The 15,109-nt window shown below is 34.6% G+C and overlaps 1 protein-coding gene across 2 annotated transcripts in view; it reads right to left on the bottom strand.

The window, feature by feature from the left end:
- The window catches only part of PAK5 (p21 (RAC1) activated kinase 5), a 430,189-nt gene extending 415,291 nt beyond the window's left edge, over positions 1–14,898 (bottom strand). For both annotated transcript variants that reach the window (XM_031951110.1, XM_031951109.1), the window contains exon 1: positions 14,788–14,898. The gene's annotated coding sequence lies outside the window, so the exon portion shown is untranslated. The remainder of the gene's footprint in view (positions 1–14,787) is intronic.
- Between the last annotated feature and the right edge of the window lie 211 nt (positions 14,899–15,109).

Here is a 15,109-nt window from a genome sequence, read left to right as displayed (position 1 = left end):
ACCTTAGGGAGGGGATGCCATGACATTCAAGTGAATAAGATTTAAGTGAGGGAGGGCTAAGAAAGGTCTCCTGCCTTGATTTCCCCTCCAGAGCCATCTGGGTCCAGTGGCCAGATATAGATCAGGATGACAGGAGATGGTTCTGGAGGAAACGAGACAAATGGTCCCTTTTCAGTTAAGGTCTTCATAAAAAAAAATAGAGCTCTTTTTATTACACCATATTGTATCTCTGGATATTTGGGAGACAAAGGATAGCAAGATTTTTCATTCCAAAAGTTTTTTAAGTCCTTTTTTCTTTTCTTATGACTTGAAAGCCTCCAAGAAATATACTTTTAAAGTAAATATATAAGTAGGATTTATACCAGGAATGCAGGACTGGTTCAATATTAGGAAAACTATCAGTATAATTGGCCATATTAATAACCAAAGTAACAAAAACATATGATCATCTCAATAGATGCAGAAAAAGCATTTGATAAAATCCAACATCCATTCCTACTAAAAACACTTGAGATTATAGGAATAAATGGACTTTTTCATAAAAATAATCAGTAGCATCTATTTAAAACCAGCAGTAAGCATCATATGTAATGGGGACAAACTGCAACCATTCCCAATAAGATCAGGAGTGAAACAAGGCTGCCCACTATCACCGTTACTATTTAATATTGTATTAGAAACGCTAGCTTTGGTAATAAGAGTTGAGAAGGAGATTAAAAGAATAAGAATAGGCAATAAGGAAACCAAATTATCACTCTTTGCTGATGATATGATGGTATACTTAGAGAACCCCAGAGATTCTGCTAAAAAGTTATTAGAAATAATCCACAACTTTAGCAAAATTGCTGGTTATAAAATAAACCCACATAAGTCATCAGCATTCTTATATGTCACTAACAAAATCCAACAGTCAGAGTTACAAAGAGAAATTCCATTTAAAGTAACTACTGATTGTATAAAATATTTAGGAATCTATCTGCCAATCAGAAACTTTATGAGCAAAACTACAAAACACTTTCTACACAAATTAAGTCTGATCTAACCAACTGGAAAAATATTAAATGCTCTTGGATTGGGTAAGCAAATATAATAAAGATGACAATACTACCTAAACTAATCTATTTATTTAGTGCTATACCAATCAGACACCCCCAAAACTATCTTGATGACCTAGAAAAAATAACAACAAAGTTCATATGGAAAAACAAAAGGTCAAGAATTTCAAGGGAATTAATGAAAAAAAAAATCAAATGAAGGTGGTCTAGCTGTACCAGATCTAAAATTATATTATAAAGCAGCGGTTACTAAAACCATCTGGTATTGGCTAAGAAACAGACTAGTTGATCAATGGAATGGGTTAGGTTCAAAGGACAAAACAGCCAATAACGTTAATTATCTAGTGTTCGACAAACCCAAAGACCGCAGTTTTTGGGATAAGAATGCATTATTTGACAAAAATTACTGGGAAAATTGGAAATTAGTGTGGCAGAAACTAGGCATTGACCCACACTTAACACTGTACACCAAGATAAGGTCAAAATGGGTTCATGATCTAGGCATAACGAATGAGGTTATAAATAAATTGGAAGAGCATAGGATAGTTTACCTCTCAGAACTGTGGAAGAGGAAGGAATTTATGACCAAAGAAGAATTAGAGATCACTATTGACTGCAAAATAGAAAATTTTGATTATATTAAATTGAAAAGTTTTTGTACAAACAAAACTAATGCAGGCAAGATTAGAAGGGAAACAATAAACTGGGAAAACATTTTTACAGTCAAAAGTTCTGATAAAGGCCTCATTTCCAAATATATAGAGAATTGACTCTAATTTATAAGAAATCAAGCCATTCTCCAATTGATAAATGGTCAAAGGATATGAACAGACAATTCTCAGATGAAGAAATTAAAACTATTTCTAGCCATATGAAAAGATGCTCCAAGTCATTATTAATCAGAGAAATGCAAATTAAGACAACTCTGAGATACCACTACACATTTGTCAGATTGGCTAGAATGACAGGGAAAGATAATGCGGAATGTTGGAGGGGAAACAGGGACACTGATACATTGTTGGTGGAACTGTGAATACATCCAGCCATTCTGGTGAGCAATTTGGAAGTATGCCCAAAAAGTTATCAAACTGTGCATACCCTTTGATCCAGCAGTATTTCTACTGGGCTTATACCCCAAAGAGATACTAAAAAAGGGAAAGGGACCTGTATGTGCCAAAATGTTTGTGGCAGCCCTGTTTGTAGTGGCTAGAAGCTGGAAAATGAATGGATGCCCATCAACTGGAGAATGGTTGAGTAAATTGTGGTGTATGAATATTATGGAATATTTTTGTTCTGTCAGAAATGACCAGCAGGATGAATACAGAGAGGATTGGCGAGACTTAAATGAACTGATGCTGAGTGAAATGAGCAGAACCAGGAGATCATTATATACCTCAACAACGATACTGTATGAGGATGTATTCTGATGGAAGTGGATTTCTTTGATAAAGAGAAGATCTAACTCAGTTTCAATTGATCAAGGATGGACAGAAGCAGCTATACCCAAAGAAAGAACACTAGGAAATGAATGTAAACTGCTTGCATTTTTGTTTTTCCTCCTGGGTTATTTATACCTTCTGAATCCAATTCTCCCTAAGCAACAAAAGAACTGTTAGGTTCTGCACACATATATTGTATCTAAGATATACTGTAACCTTTTTAACATGTATAGGACTGCTTGCCATCTGGGGGAGGGGGTGGAGGGAGGGAGGGGAAAAATTGGAACAGAAGTGAGTGCAAGGGATAATGTTATAAAAAATTACCCTGGCATGGGTTCTAGCAATAAAAAGTTATTTAAAAAAATAAAAAAAAGAAAAGAAAATATTTTTTAAAAATTGTTACCAGAGCAATCTTAGTTCCAATCTCTTCAAGAAAAAGTTTCTTGATTGATAGACCCTAATTTTTCCCCATTTCTCTGTAATTTATAGTTTATGTAGTCTTTATTGAGAACCCACTATTATGATAAAATAAAAAATAAATTTTATGATTATCACTAAAAAAAATAAAGTAAATATATAATAGTTTTCTCAGAAGTATTAAGTTTTTAGATGGCCAATGATGGTTGCAGTCAGTGATCACTGAGCAAAGTGAAGCTAGTTAACCCAGTGATATGTCAGTTACTTCCCTATCTTTGTTATCATTAGAGTCAAAACCTAATCAGGCTAAGCTAACTGATCACACATTTGTGAAGAACAAAAATTCTTAACTGAAGATCAACAGACCCACCCAGAGTCCATAGATATATTTCAGAAGTCTGTAAAGTTTTATGTAGAAAAATACATAGTCTTTATTTTCATTAATTTCTAACTGAAATAACATTATCCTGAGAAAAGGTTCATCTGGGCCTTCATCAGATGACCAAAAGCATCCAAACACAAAGAAAGTTTGAGAACTCCTATTAAATGAAATTGTCCCATAAGATGAGAAAACATTCTTCTTGAACTTATAGACATAAAATTGATGATGTTTTGAAAGACATTACTAATCACCAATTGCTTTAATACTGAATTTAGCTGAAAATTTCTGAAAAGTATTATTTTCTAGTCCTCAAAATTCAGTTTAGCAGATTTACTACAAAAACAATTCTTTTTAAGAAACACCATATCATATGCTGATATAGTAAGAGGTACATATATTCTTTTGAAGTAGCATACAAAATTAGAACTACTGAATGTGAAAGATAGGTGACAATTACATACATCAACATTCTCAAAATCACAGAATTGCATATTTGGAAAAGGGTAATCCTTGTTAAGTTAAATGGATAAAAGAGGTCATTTAGCCCAAATTATATCAATCAGAACAGCATATGCAATAAGTAGCCACCCAGTTTTTCCTTGAAGGTCCTTTATTGGAGAAAGGGAAGATCATATTTAATACAGACCTTTATACTTTTGGGTAGCTATAATTGTTACAAAGTTTGTTAGGGTTTTCCCCCTTGGCCTTATTTGATTTTTGATCCTATTTTTTTTCCTTCTGAGATCCCAAGAACAAGTTTATTTCTTCCTTCCCAAGAAAGCTTTTCAAATATTTACTGATGGGAATCTATTAAAAATTTTTAAAAGAAAAAAAGAACACCTAGTTGGAAAACAATCACTGATTAAAAGATTGAAAGAAAGAATAACAAATACCTCTTTTTTTTAATGCTGCTCACCAGTATCATTCAATACTCTAAAGACCACTATTTTTAACTCACCATTGTGGGTACTTGACTAACTAGAAAATTAATTGAAACAACACTTTCTAATACACAGATGGGAAAAGTGATTTGGGCAACACATTGCATGTGTATTAAAGAAAATTCCTAATCCAGCACTTCTTGAATGAGTATCTAGAGCTACCATATCCATATACTTCTGCTTTAATCAAAGTTCTTGAATAACAACAGCTAATAATAGCTAGCATTATTCAACTTTTAGATTTGCCCAGTGCTTTCCATATCTTACTTGAAGCCCTGTAAAGCAGGTGTTATTATTATTCCTATTTTATAGATAAGGAAACTGAGGCATATGGAGTTTAAGTGGCTTGCCCCCAAATCCTCCAACAAGAAAGTGTCAGAGGCAGGGATTTGGACTCAGGTCTTCCCAGCACCAAGTCCCAATGCGCAAGGCAGTATGGCACACTATCTCCTTTCTTGAAGTGAAGGATAATTAATCTACTATTGAGAATACATTATTAAATGCTTATGGAGGATCTAACACCATTCATTTGTAGTTGTTAAGCTGTTTTTCAGTCAGGTTGGGTTTTTCATGACCTTATTTTAAGGTTTTTTTGACAAAGATCCTGGAATGATTTGCCCTTTTCCTTCTCCAGCTCATTTTACATATGAGGAAACAGAGGGAAGAATGATTAAGTGGATCACACAGTAAGTAACTTAATCAATCAAAACAGCATCAATTTTATGTCTATAAGTTCAAGAAGAATGTTTTCTCATCTTATGGGACAATTTCATTTAATAGGAGTTCTCAAACTTTCTTTGTGTTTGGACACTTTTGGTCATCTGGTGAAGGCCCAGATGAACCTTTTCTCAGGATAATGTTATTTCAGTTAGAAATGAATGAAAATAAAGATTATATTTCAGAAATAGAAAAAGCCAAATAATTTAACTGCAGTTCTCTCTGTTCCTTTAACATTTTAACATTTGACCTCGGGAGATGGATTCCTAACTCCGGGCCCAGCACTCTACCTCTTAGGGCCACCTGGTTTAGGGCCAATATAATTCTTATTGCAGTGAAATTGGGGATTGTAAAATGGAAGAAAACAGATTTAACATGTTCTAAAGACCTCTTACTTTCTACCAATAACCCACTGAACGGGACTGATTGGATGAAGTTTTCTCAGTTTATGAGACTATGCCTAAATCACATGATCCCTATTTCCAGAGTCAGAAGATCAGGTCTTGGAGCTGGGGCTGCAGGAAGTCACACGATCTCTAAAAGTCAGCCCCTAAGCCAGTGACAGGAAGTGACTGCGACCCACATGAAGCAGACAATATTGGTGACCATTGGTCAAAAATGGTTACTTCCTTTTAGTCTATGCAATGAAAAGGCTTGGGTCTTTTGCTATTTAAATCTGCTTGTCAAGTTCCACAAGCACATGGTGAGAGCAGGGATGGCTCCCAGGTGTGTCTGGGCCTCTCCTGCAGGGACTGAATAAATGCTTTTTCTTTATACCTGAAGATGTCTCTGAGTAGTTAATTTGGGAAAGGGGACCTTTCACCATCCCACACACCATGAATGCAGGAAAGAAGCCATTGACAATACCCCAAATCAGTATTACTGTTGCATAATTGTCTTCAGGCCTTGAACAAACAAATACTCATCAATCCCAAAGCCAAATCTGGAGGCCTAGACTCCAGAGAGTCTACAGACTAGATAAAAAGTGAATTAGTGAAATCTTTTGGAGAATTACATATTATTGCTCATCTCCAGAATGTTCCCCAGGTAACAGATAGCTTAAAACCAGGAGCTGCTGATCAATAGTGGGAGCTCTGTGGGTGTCATATGTTGGTGACTGATTCCGCCAAGCTCTCTATCCAGCAAATTATACTTAGAAGCTGATCAGGGGTAAAGAGGATTAAAAATCCTCAAAAATGGGCTTTTTTATTTTTCTCCTTCCTCTGGATTCTGGAACTTTATACTGTATTTAAAATCTGAGTAAGAAAATATTCTCTAACAGTCAGTATTTACATTGGCCCTGATTTCTTCTGGTTTAATCTTGATTGGTTTTAGGCCCAGTAGATGAATGTATACAGTATTTTTTATAGTGACAGATGGAGGAGGATAGATAGAAAAAGCCAAATAATTTAACCGCAGTTCTCTCTGTTCCTTTAAATTCTTAAATGTAAGCTCTGACCTCTGAAGCAGAGGAATTGCCAGTGATTATAGACCACAGGAACACCTGTCATCTAAAGAAAAGACCAAAATGAAAATTTATTTTCTAAATTAGCAATAGCCAGCTCTGCTCCATGCAAATCTACTTTAATCAGATACTGATTAGTAGAACTGCCAAAGTCATTTAGCATTTAAGACATGTTGCTATTAGTCCAAGTTCATATATGTCAGCCTAGAAATGAAATTCTTTCCTGTATTCATCTTTAAACTGGATGGAAATTCAGAAGTATGCATAATAAGAGACAGATTTAAAAAAAGAGACTAGAATGAATTCAAGCCTGATAGCTCTTTTCTTTCCAACAGGATTTTCCCAAACCCTGCAACAACTCGAAAGTTATTTTTGGAAAAAAACAAAAAAACCCAAAGTTCTATGGAAATTAATGTTGGGCAAAATTCAAAATTACCTTTCCTTATAGCCAGAAGATACAAGCAGAAAGAAGTGGCTTCAGGGAAATAATGCCTCCCTATTCATCCTCATTCCTCCTTACCATCTGATATTTTAATAAAAAACCAAAACAAAACAAAACAAAACAACCTAAATCAAAGGAGAATTCTTAATTCTGTAAATTTCTATTTGTATGGGGTTTTCTTTTTTTTCCTTTTATTTCAGGTATATTTCAGAAAACAACAAAGGGACCTCCACTGAGCAGCAGACTTTATTGACAAAAACTATTACACATAGCCAAGGAAAATCATCTCTTTAAACAAACCCAAGGGTCACAGTCTACTGTCCCCACGTCCAAGGCATAACACCTAGAGCTGGTTTCTGAAACTCTACTTGTTCTCAACTGAAAAGCTTTTACCTTTTCTTTTCGCTTAATTCCAATTTAAGTCCTCCCTTCTCTATGAAACAATAGCAAACTGGTGAGGGATAATGCAGTAGATAAAAGCAATTGACTGAAAACCAAAAGTCTGTGAGTCCCAGGAGTATACTGGTAAATGTTTTAACAACTGACTGTGGGGAAAAATGTAGACAAAACACATTTTTAAATTTAATCTGCAGAGGAATGGTTGGAAGTTGGTAGAATAAGGCAGAAAATTGCCTGAATCTCCCAAATTCTATCTTTCCCTCCCTTTAATAACTTAAAATGACACTTCAAAGTGAATTTAAGAGTAGCAGAAATAATTAAAAATTGGGGTAAAGCTGTTGTCCCACCTAAGACAACTTGGAAAGAGATCAGGAAAAATCTGACCTCTAGGGTGGTAGTCTGGCCAGAGCAAAGTGTGGATAATGTAGGCAGATACACAAAGCAAGCCCTGAGAACAGCTGTATGAGTGGCAGCTTTAGCTTTGGGAACTTTGACCCCATTGTAGGTGTTAAGATCAGGTGTGATTGGGGAAGAGGGAAAGAGGAACCTCTGTAAGCACTGGACATGTGTTCTAGGTTTGCTGACCAGACATGATCCCAGATTGTGGCTGTGGGTAAAGAGGAGTGGGCACCCACCTGTCAGTGCAGTTACAGAGGAGCAGGACATTGCTGGTTATGGTCACTCACAGGAATATGGAGTGTCTGGTTTTGATTCTAAGCATGAAAAACCTGAAGCCTGAAACATCATCTTCCATAACTTGGGAGCGTAGCCTGAGTTTAATATAAACTTACCAGTTAAGAAATAGACTTTTTTAAAAATGAGCAAATAACAGAGAAAGAACCCAACCATGGATAGCTACTGTGAGTGATAAAGATCAGGATTCAAATTTAGAAGAGTATAATGAAATCAAGGCAGCTACTTATAAAGCTTCAAAGAAAAATATAAAGAAATCACAAGCCCAAAAACACTTCTTGAAGGAGCTTAGAGAGGACTTTAAAAATCAAATAAAAGAGGTTGAGGAAAAATTGGGGAAAGAAATGAATAAGATAAGAAAACCAAGATTATGAAAAGAAAGTCAATCAATCAGAAAAAGATCTAAAAACTTACAAAAGAAAATAACTCCTTAAAAATTAGAATGGTCCAAGGAAAAGATAACAATTTCACAAGACATCAAAAATAATAAAAAATAAAACCAAAAAAATAACAAAATAAAAGAGAACATGGAATATGTCATCAGAAAAACAATTGAACCTGGAAAACAGATTGAGGAGAAATAACATAAGAATCATTCTACTACCTAAGAGTTATAATCTTTAAAAAAAGAGTTTAAACATTGTACTTCAAGAAATTATTAAGGAAAATTGCTCAGAAGCTTTAGAATTAGAGGGTAAAATAGACACTGAAAAAAATCACTGCCTGAAAGAGATCCCAAGATGAAAACTCACAGAATCATTATAGCCAACTGTCAAAATAAGGAGACAACACTGCAAGCAACTAGAAAGAAATAATTTAAGTATTATGGTGCTAGGGTCAGGATAACACAAAATTTAGCAGGTTCTACAATAAAAGACCAAAATACTTGAAAGTGATATTTTGAAGAGCAAAGAAATTGGGTTTACAACCAAGAAAAACCTATCCAACGAAGCTAAATGTCATTCTGCAAGGGAGAAAAAAGAGGATATTTGATAAATTAATGAACTTGCAAGTGTTTTTGAGGAAAAGATTAGAACTGACCAAGAAATTTGAATTCTATATAAACAAGAGAAACACAAGAAGGTAAACTAATTATAAGGGATTTAATAAAGTTAAAGTGTTTGCTTCTTATATGGTAAAGTGACACAGTAGGTTGGTTGGTAGGAATATACTAGAAGGCTTAGAGTTTAATTGATTATCATAGAATTATCTTAAAAAATAAAATTGGATAGGGAGTGTTATTATGGAGCAAATTATCTCAAAAAAAAGATGTGTATGTGGAAAAACTGTTACACTGGAGGGGAGAAGAAAGTGAAGGGCAAGTAGTGAAGGACTCTTATTCTCTATCAGAACTAGGAGGCACCTTTAGAAGGGTATTCAAGATAGGGAGGCAGTTACTTATAATAGTAAGGAAAAACGGTGGAGAAAAATACAAAACTACTCATTGTAACTTTGAATGCGAATGGGAAGAACTCACCCATAATATGGAAATGAATAACTTAACAGATTTTTAAAAACCCAGTAACTGATAGTACATTGTTTACAAGAAACACTTTAAAATGAGTCACATATAGAGTAAAAATAAATCTGAAGTAAAATGTATTATGTTTCAGTTAATATTTAAAAAGGAGGGGTAGCAATCATAAACTCAAAGTTAAAGCTAAAATAGATTTAATTAAAGAGGCAAACTACAGGTAAAGGTAGAGGGTTGCCTCTGTCAGGAGATCAAGCAAAGGCAAGATGATCACTGAGTAGTGATGCTATCTAGAAGGTTATTTTTTTTTCCCTTTTAATTCAAGTATAGTTTGTTTCAGTTGCCTTCCAGGTCTGATTCTTTAATTTCATTAGAATCTCTACTTTCCTTCATAATATGTCCCATGTGTCCCCTGAGACCTATTATGGTTCCTCCAATTTCTAGTGCCCTCCTGTTGCAAATATTTTATTTTTAGTTTGCAAAGATTTTGATATATATCAAAACTTATTTTTGTCTTTGTATCACCAATTCCTGGCATAGTGGTTGGCCCACAATAGTTGCTTAATAAATACTTGTCGATTAAATGGTTTATTATTTAATTGCATTCTAGCTAATCTTTGGAAATTAATACATGATTAATAGGTGTGATGCCTTGCACTTAAACAGAATGCTTAATTAATGTAACATGCCACAACTATTTTGAATAAATAATAATTTATTTTATTTGTTACATGTGGATGATGTCAATTATAATGGACTTCAAGCTCCTTAAAACAAAATTTCTTTCTTACTAACAGAACCCTATTTTGTAATATTGAATTTAGAGACAATTAGAAATAATATGAAATCAAAATGTTATATTGAGTATTAATTATATTATTATTATAATTATTATTTTCCAGTTATTTTGTCTAGGAACATCTTAACTAATACCACAAAAGTTCATCATAATTAATAGAATAACATAGCATGTGAAAGGAATAATTATATTAATGAGGAAAGGTCTTTATATCTCTAGTTCAGAAATAATCAGGTAAAACCCCAAAAAGCTTAAAAAAGGGCAGGAGGAAGCGAAGTGGAAAGACAAGAACTGTAATCAGTACATTCTGGATTAGCTCAGGAAATAGCATTCCAGCTTCTATGTAGATATTAACTATCTTCCACAGATTTTGCTTCTTCTATTATATTACAATGTAATCTGGGGATCAGGGTCTGCTTGCCAGCTAACAGAAAATTAAATTTCTCCCCTCCACAAACAAAATATGGTTTATGACCTCTGCTGGTGATGAATAATAGTGAATAGTGATTTAACACAAATAAAACATAACAGAAAAAGACCAAAAAAACTTGAAAAGTAGTGGATTAATGTAATGTTCTCTGTTGAGGTTTTCTTGGGGTCTCTGGAGGCAGCCTTCATTTCAGTTCAGTAATCACCACAAGTGCAGCCAGGAGTTAAAGTCCAAATCCTTTATTGTCTCTTTCAAGGTCTTGTCTCCTTTCCTGTGTCCTGGTTAGCTTTCTTAGAGGCCTATCTCTCTCCTTGGTTCTGAGAGCTTGAGTTCCTGCCGCCAGTCCTTTGCCTCTGCCAGCTTCTGCCTCTAACTCTCCCCAAATGTCAATCCTGGCTAAGGATCCTAGCTTATATGTTCCATACTGAGTATACACCAATCATTATATCACCAGGAAACCATTATTTGTTGTAGGATTAAATCAATGCTAAATTAGATTTAACCATTGTCTCCTTGATTCCACTTAGTACCTTGTTTCAAGTTCTGGTCCATAACAGATTGAAACATCTCTTTGAATGAACTCAATTTCCTGGAACAAAATTAAAGCAATATGTCTAAAACCCTACTTTGGAAGAAAACTACGGACTTCCCTGATGACTTTAAGATGCTTGTAGTCCTTCAGGACTATCAATGGTTATATTCTTTAAACGTGAAAGTAGAGGAAGACCATTGCTAGAATAATAATTATAATAATGATAGTGATTGATGTTTATATAATAGTTTATGATTACCTTTTTAAAAATATATATTTCCCATTTGATTCTTAAAGCATTCTTGTGAGGTCAAAGCAGTGCAGGTACTTTATCCCCATTTTGTACACAAGTCTGTGTGTCCAAAACTAGAGTTCAAGCAGACTTAAGTCTTCTGACTCCAAGATGAGTTTTCTTTCTTCACTTGCATGGAATGCCTACTATGAAACCAAGCAATTTGTCATAGCTCCAAACTACTATATCCTGCTCCAAGTTACTATCCTGCAAACCCCTCATGGTAGAAACTTGGTATCAGGCAAAATTATGAAGCAGAAAACACAGGTATATCATTTCAGTTACTTGGATCAAATTCAGTGAGGGTGGGGTTGCACAACTAGTATAGAATAATTTGAACTGAAGTACATATAATCTGTTCTGGGAATAATTAATCTGTTTTCTAAAGAATGAAGCCCTTGTCCTTAAGGGTATGAATGGGGAGGAGCATACCCTGAAAGAGCAAACTCAATGGTGGTAAGGGTTTATTGCTTCAGAGGATTTCAAGAAGTATACATCATTTACTGCAAGAAGGAATTTCTTCCCTCAGAAAAAAAGCAAGACTTCCCTCACTCTCTTTGAATGAAGCCCCATTTTTCCTCCACTGGTTTATCATTCTAGTTCAGTCAGGTATATAAAGGAGATGCAAGCCCCAAATAAGGTTTCTTTTATTTAATTAACTAGAATGCCTCTGTTATTCAGGGACAAGATCAGAAAAAGTCACCTTCTGTAATGGAAGCCCAAAAGAATCAACACAAAATAGATGTGATTAGCCATCTGTAGAAATCTTCACAGGAAAATGAAGGGGTTGTACCAGATTATTTCCAAGGTTCTTTCCAACTCAAATAGAGCATTATTCTAACCTAGCAGAAGAGATTTGTATATATGACCGAGGAGACCGAGTTATTTCTCAGAATTCTTTTAAAATACAAATAATGTTAAACAAACTATGGATTGATCAATTGTAATATGCCTACTATAAAATAACATAGACTAATAGTGAATGTTGAAAGAAAAGAATAAGCTATTAAAGAATATGTCAGCATTTCTTCAGCACTGTCTAATGAAGGACACACAGAATCCCTAGAATCCTTAGATTATTCAAAAGTACATTTGATAATTATGTGAACTCATTTTTATACAACAACATTTATATGGCTTACAAAGGACCTTCCTAATAACACTATAAGTTGGACAGCATATTATTATTTCCCTTTTTGTAGATGAGAAAGATGGCATTGTGGATAAAATGCCAGGCTTGGAGTCAATAAACTCATCTTCATGAGTTCAAATATGGCCTCAGACATTTACTAGATGTGTGACCTTGGGTAAGTCACTTAACCTTGTTTGCCTCAGTTCCTCATCTGTAAAATAAGCTGGAGAAGGAAATGGCAAACCATACTAGTCAAGAAAACCCAAAAGGTGGTCACAAAGAGTGGACATGACTGAAAAAGATACAATAATATATAGAAAGGAAAACAGACTCATTGTTGAAAGGACTAACCCATAATCACTGAGTTAGGAAGTGGTAGAGTGGGTCAGAATTAGGAAACCATGGTGCAGTGGAAAGCAATTGCATTAAAATCAGAAGATTTGAATTAAAGTTTTGATTCTATTTACTTCTTGCATCACCTTAGGCAAGTCACAACATTATTTCTGAAATTATTTCTAAAATGAGGTTAGATTAAATGACCTTTGAGATCATTGCCAGTTCTAAATCCATAGATTGTGAACTTTGAATACAGTGCTCTTTCTACTCCATAGTAGGGGAGAAGGTAGAATGGGGGCGGTGTTATTGGCATTTATCAAGTTCTAACATAACTGGAATCAACTATTTCAAAATACCATCCATTCCCCTCTGTTTTGATTTCATTCTTGCCAAATAAACTTCTGCTCACTAAATTGTTTTCTCCCAAGTACTATGAGACCAGGAAAAAAGATATCTGGGATAAAAGAAATTTTCATTTCAGTTATTAAAAAACACATACCATGCCACTGAAAATATGACTTGACAATTCTGTTTATGATAAATAAGCTTCTATTTAGTGTGCACCATAATCCTTTAATCCCTTCTTTTTAAACCAATAAAAATTACTCCATCCTTTGCTCCACAGGGGTGAGGGGGCAGGGTGGTATGCTGAAGGAGAGAAAATACTGTTCTTTCCTTTCTAAGGTGACAGTTGAGAAGCTAATTTGAAGTTAGATTGCTATTTGTCTTAATTTCCTCACCTGTAAAATAAGTAGGAGAAGGAAATGGCAAATTACCTCAGTATTTTTATTTTTAAAAATCGCAAAACCAAAAAGGGATCATGAAAAGTTAGACACAAAGGGAAAATGACTAAACAATGATCATGTCCCCTCTCCCCACTCAAACTTCTAATCTTCTTTTCTTATTTAGTAGTTCCCTTGTCATCCTTGTGGTTCTCTTAATTTGCAAGAATTCTTAAAATATCACAGAACTGGATACAATATTTTAGATGAAATCTAAAAAGGGCGCAATGCAATGAGACCATTATCTTCCTATTCCTGGAAGTTTCACTCTTAATTCAGCTCAAGATTTCCTTAGTTTGGGATTTGTTTGTTTGATTGCTTGGCTGCCAAATCACACTGCTGATTTATATTGAGCTTTTTCAGTCCACTAAAACTTCAAGGTCCTTTTCAGAACAATTGCTATCATCATCCCTCCTCCAGCTTTTACTTAAGTTGATTTATTTTTTTTGCTCAAGTATAAGACTTTACATTTATCACTATTGTAATTATTAGATTCAGGTCAATGTTCTAGCCTGTCAAAAATCCTTTTGGTTCTTTACTCTTTCATCCTTTATATGGATTATCCCTCCAATCTTTATATCACCTACAAATTTAATGAGCATGTCATTTATGCCTTTAGCCAAGTCATTGAAAAAAATGTTAAGTAGTACAGGACCAAGGACATATCCCTAGGGAGTTCCATTGGAGACATCCTACCATGTTTATTATAAACTATTAATAATTACTCTTTGGTTATGTTCATCTACCCAGCTCTCAATTCATCTTTTTATCATTTCACAAAGAAAAACAACAAAAATGAAAACTACATGAGATAAAAGGATTAATTATTCCAGTTTTTGGAGGGAGAAATGATAGAATAAATGAATAGGAAAGAAAAAAAATCTATTCCTCCAAACCCAAAATCTCTTGCGAAATATAAGCAATCAAAATTTATATTCTTTTGGACAGAACACCTGCACATATGACACTTTACATGAACAGAGAGAAAGAGGAGGAGGAGAAAAAATAACATCATTGCCCTACTAGGAACTGACTAGTAGAGTTCTCAGGGAGTACTTACCCACAGATTGTTGCTTGTCCTTCCTGGGAAGAGGACCAATGGTAACAGGAGGGTGATGTCTTGACTTTGCAAGTGAATCTGATTTAAATAAGGCCAGCCAGGCAGAGTCCCCTGCCACACTCTCTCTTCCAGGCTCTGATAAAGCCCATTATGACTCAAATGGAGTTACTTGACTATGCCTTTACATCTAAATCACCTTGGCTTTCATGGATTGGCCAATAATAGGTCCCAGCCCAAAACTCAGTTGTTCATTGATTGGGTTTTTGATGGCTCAGAGTAAGAATAAATAGCATTTTTTTTTTTCTGTTATGGCCAGAAACTG

Source organism: Sarcophilus harrisii, chromosome 2, assembly GCF_902635505.1.
Source record: "Sarcophilus harrisii chromosome 2, mSarHar1.11, whole genome shotgun sequence".
Taxonomy (NCBI): domain Eukaryota; kingdom Metazoa; phylum Chordata; class Mammalia; order Dasyuromorphia; family Dasyuridae; genus Sarcophilus; species Sarcophilus harrisii.
Note: the sequence above shows the minus strand (reverse complement) of the source record. Positions and strands in the feature narration are given on the sequence as shown.